Genomic DNA, 5,408 nt, shown 5'->3' on the forward strand with positions numbered 1-5,408 from the left:
TAGTTCTGTTCTTTCTTTGACACATGTTTTTTTTTTTTTCTGTTTTAGCAGTACTGTACTCATTTTTAAGGTATAATTGTTTTTTTCCTATTCTTTTTGTTTATCTCACATTTTTTCACAGTGTTTTAGATACAGGTAATTATTTTAAAAGAGTAGACTTATTCTACAAAAGCACTGAGAACCTGGAAAAGCATTGGGCCCACCCATTCTAATTTGAATCCAAACTCTGAGACAGGAATCTGGGAGTTCCTAACCTCAGCATTTTCTAGACTCATGTTCCCTGAACACTCCCACTGCAGGAGAATTGTCTGTTACCAATTGATTGCAGAAGCATCATAATGCAATAATGATTTGAGCCCAGTGGCTAATTGAGGCCATTTCATAAAGGGAGTATGCTTTATGGGTGTAGTTTCTTTTGTTTAGTGTTAATCACTTTTAATCCATTTACATAAAGGACACCACAGTTAACACAAATATAAGTGGAGAGATGTATTCTTTTTTTTTAAGATTTTTTTGAGAGAGAGAATTTTAATATTTATTTTTTTGTTTTCGGTGGACACACATCTTTGTTTGTATGTGGTGCTGAGGATCGAACCCGGGCCGCATGCATGCCAGCCGAGCACGCTACCACTTGAGCCACATCTTAATGTGGTTTAGGCTAAAAATATTTATAGGTTTCTGTCTTCTTTTTCTTTCTGTTTCTCATATACATTGCACACTATATCTGAAATGTAAAAGTTCTTACATACTTTACCAATTCACTAATAGATGTAGTATAATGGAAATAGAATGGGTAAGAAAATATTTCTTTCTAATACATGTTTTGTCTACAAAACATTGACGATATATAGGATGCAACCAATAATATTTGAAATTCTACCGGTGTTTGCCACTTCTTTTAACTGAAATTCACTAGGAGGTTTGCAGAATTTAGCAATCTGAATAATATGTTGAGATACTACAGTACCCAACATCCAGTTCTAAAAAACTTTATCTTATAGTGCTGACTTCTTATTTTCATCAAGTTATCTACTCAACCAATAAGCCAGATACATCACCAACTTTTAAGCAAAGATTTAAATTCTGGCCTGACCTAAGACTGTTAGTATCAATTTAAGCAAATCTTCTTCCTCACAGTTTTGTCATTTGTTAAATGGAATACTAAAGTGTGTGTGTGTGTGTGTGTGTGTGTGTGTGTGTGTATCAAAATTTTTTACAACAGGGAGAAAAATCCAAACAATGCAAAGCATGAAAATCCCTCTCAAGTCTGAACATAATAAATAAAATAGGCGTTAAGTAGTCCCTCATAGATCCTTTAAATCTCATATTTTAACCTAACTTATTGTCTTCTGTTGTTCATGAGGTGAATGTGTATAACTTATCTCTTACTCGCAGAATGATTTTCTAACAGTGAGGGCAGAGGACAACCCTCTTTGCTAAAAAAAATATGCAGAACACAGCAGTACAGAAACATATTCCCTAGAATATAAATTATTCAGTTTCTAATATCATCTGCTGAGTTTTAGCAAAACACGCTCTACTCTAAGGTACCTTCCAGAATAGTGGTAAGTAGCAAGAGAGCCAGCAGAGCAGTGCAGGCTAAGCTGGGGTAAAGTTCACCTTTATCACTGTGCCTCAGACTTTCCATATGTCTTAGGAAAAAGACTAGTAAGCATTCACACACATAGCCAAAGTGCAGACAAAAAGTCTCAGAAACTCTAGTTCAAACTCATAAAGGAGGAGAAACTTTTACCAAACATTTATACAATCTGCAATACTCTCTATCCACAAAGTAAAGACCGTTTTATTTGATTGTGCAGAGAAGTTTCAGTTTCTCATTTTTCTGTACATAAGAAATAGTGGTAGTTCATAGTAACCATTGGGAATACTGGTTGTCTAACTCTTCATCTTTACTCGCAGACCCGCAAAGCAGCACCAGGACCGTTGAGATTACAACCTGTTTGTTCATTTATCACCAGACAAGATCAAATTCTTAGAAGTATTTCATGAAACGCCATTCAGAAGCTGATCAATAGCTATTTATTTCTGTCACATCCCAAACCAGCTGCAGGAAGCTTGAGAAATGGGGTTTACTTTTCGTTCAATGGCAAAGAAATTGAAAATGATTCTTTTGAGTATGGTTTTTTATGGGAATGACAACACTTGTCTTTCAGTCTAGCCCACAAATCCAACTATTTATTTTCTTCGTTGACCTCCAAAGTTGAATGATGGATTTAAAAAAAAAATTGATGGACTTTAACTACCAACATTTGATTTTGGAGTCCAACAAAGAAAAAAATAGTTTGAGGAATTAACATGAAATGAATATAAGTATAAAACATTTGTTATATTCTCTTCATCAGAATTTTAATCCCAACCACACTATGAATTACTTGAGCTAATATTCAAAATGTATAACAGATTATAAGTTCCATGAGGGCAGAGATGATGTCTTCAGCTTTGTGTCACCAGCACCATGGATAGGGGTTGGAGTAGAAAAGGTGTTAATAAAGCATGAATGGATTATTGACTGGTATTATTAAAGTTACAATAAAGGAAAGGTTGATTTAATGGAAATCTATAGAACTTCCTGTCTAGCCACTATTTCTACTTTTTTCTGTCTGTAACCCATTGTCATCCTTGAGTAATGGCTTCTCTGCCACTTTGACCCCTGTGGTCTGAATCACCTCTGACCTTTAAGCTGATGCTTAAGATTCAGAAGCTCTGCTCAAATTATTGGGAATGAGCCATGCTCTTTCAACAATGAATTGGTAAACAAATAGGATGCGACCTTGGAGCACCTGGTGGCCATCTTTGCCTATACACTGGAAAATCAGTGACAATGAAACAACACAAAGAGAAGCAGAGTAAAGCGATGGGAAGAGCTTGTCCCTGAGTCTAGGATAGCCCTTGACTTTCCAGCTACATGACTCAACAGATCTCTTCAACCTAAGCAATTTTGCTTTGTTTCTCTTAAGCCAGTTTGAATTGAGTGTATGTGCTGATTAGAGAGAGTTCTAAATTCCTCGGCGATATGTGCTAACATTTCTTTTCATAGGGTTTCCAGCAGTTTTGATAATACTGGGGAGTGGTCCTTTTATGCAAAATTAATCAGTATTCTATGCAAACAGCCTCAAGAAATAATTTATAGTAATTATCAAGGCTCAGACTTTACTTCTAATTTTCAATAAGCCTTTACCTAGATGAAGTCTATGAGTTCCTTGGAATTGAAGGGACTTTCTGCTGCAGGAGGCTCATGGGACCCAAGAAGTTTTTTTCACAGCTAAGATTTTTTTTCCATTGTTCATCACTCTTCTCATACTAAGATTGCACCTCTGTTTTCACCCCTGTGGTTTCTGTTATCTTTGGTCATGTGTATTGAATTCAAAGTGCCTTGTTGTGGCTTTATTTATAAGTGCAGCATTGTGACCAGTCTAGTCTTTTAGAATAAATTGGGTCACCTGACAGACCATACTCCTACCTGTAAATGATTGTTTTAAAGTCTTGAATTTATTTATAACCAGCCCTTTCTATAAGTTGGCCATGCAAAAAAAATTCTTAAGAAATTTGCTACTTTCTCCTAAAAAACACATCAAATCCATAGAAAGGTATGCTTTCTTGATCAACTTTAAGCTAACCATTAAAGAAATACAAGTGTCATGTGGCTCTTTATATTTACATCTTTCTTTTTTATGGCCATAAGTCTGTGGTGGAAAATAGACTGTGCAATATTCATATATTAAAATAAACTCATCTACTTGAGTCTTTAAGACTTTAATTATCTATCATTAATTTTCCTCTTAATTGCTAGGATATTTAACATTTGCTATAAGATCTTTTTCACATCCCCCTTGAGAAGGTGCACTATTTTTTAACATAAGATTTACAACCTCCTTTTTGATCTGAGCATGGTGTTCCTCTAGCAGAGGACAGAGCCCAGTATAGAGACCCTTAAGTATTTGTTCAATGAATAAACATCTTTGCATACCTTTAAGTAGTGTCTACAAGTAAGCATACTGACAAAAATAAGAGTAGCAATTTAGTGACTGAGATCTAGGTTCAGATGTCCACTTCTCCACTTTATACTCATGGACAAAGGACATGTTTTGCAATCCTATGGTTCCATCATCTCCTAAAAGGAGCCCTCCCTGGACTGTTGGGAAGATTCACTGAAATGCCTGCTATGGCTCCCGATTCATATCAGTGATCCAGTAAATACAGATTTTAGTTTTTTTCTCTGTAGCTAAAAGTTATCAATTAACATTTGAAAATATTTATCCTCCTCCCTTAACTCCATTTCGGCCCTTGAGTACCACTGATATGATTGAGCTCACTGAGTTGTGACAGAAAAAAAAGTGATGTTAAAGTCATTACAAGTCATTGGTGTTCAGAAAATCTAAAAATGATGGCATTCTTGTACCATTAGGCTAGGAGATCTGGGATACAACTTGTAATGCACAAGTAATTAGAGGTGAATAGAGTGATTCTAATGAGATTTGCTCTCACCAATTGTAGTTATCCTAGAAGAAAAAAGATAAGAACAAAAAATATGGCTTCGTGTGTAACAAAAAGCAAACAATAAGAAAATCATATCCTAGCTACTTCTTTATTATTTTACTTTTATGAGGTTGAGACACTCTGGGGGAGTTCCTTGTGATGTCTAGAGGAGTAAACCCCCATAGACAGAAAATAATAGGGAGCAGACAGTGTACCTGCGAAGCTACTGCTATAGACTGGAATGCCAGATCTCTGGCACAGCCACAGTGCTCTATGTGACAGACTACACCTAAATGCTTCGATGGCGAGATAAGACCAGATGAATGTGATTGCACATGCTCATGCCCTCTGATTTGCCAATAGCCAGCCAAGGAGGCATCACTTCTGTGCACGGAGTTTGTGCACAATTTACGTTTTTACCCAAGGGCAAGGCAGGTTAATAAGGCCAAGAAGGAGGGGAGCCCGTGGGAGTGGGTAATAACTGGGGAGGACTTCATAGCATCAACCTGGGGGTAAAGGGAGGAGGGCTGAGGATGGAGGGTGTTCCCTCTTGCTTCTGCCTATGTGTTAAGTGGCAGGAGAAATTTTGAAAGCTGCTATGAGGAGGAGCTAGTGACTAGGTTTGGGGTGTTTTGTACCTTACTCTCCCCACTTGTAGGAAAACCTCTTTACATTCAGAGGTCATTGGCTTGGAAGGAGGAAGACTGACCAGAGGACAGGGGGAAAACAATTCTCCTGCGGCTCCTCCTGACATCTATCACTTGCCTCCTGTCTCTCTTCCAAAGCCAGCTTAGCACTGTCAAGGTGGCTGCAGAACATCTTGACAAGTTCCAGCATCTGCTTAGCTGCCCTGTGCATCTCAGGCTACCCCATTGTCTGGTCACCATCCCTGGCCATTGGGACCACTTCTG

The sequence above is a fragment of the Marmota flaviventris genome, chromosome 16, assembly GCF_047511675.1.
Source record: "Marmota flaviventris isolate mMarFla1 chromosome 16, mMarFla1.hap1, whole genome shotgun sequence".
NCBI lineage: Eukaryota > Metazoa > Chordata > Mammalia > Rodentia > Sciuridae > Marmota > Marmota flaviventris.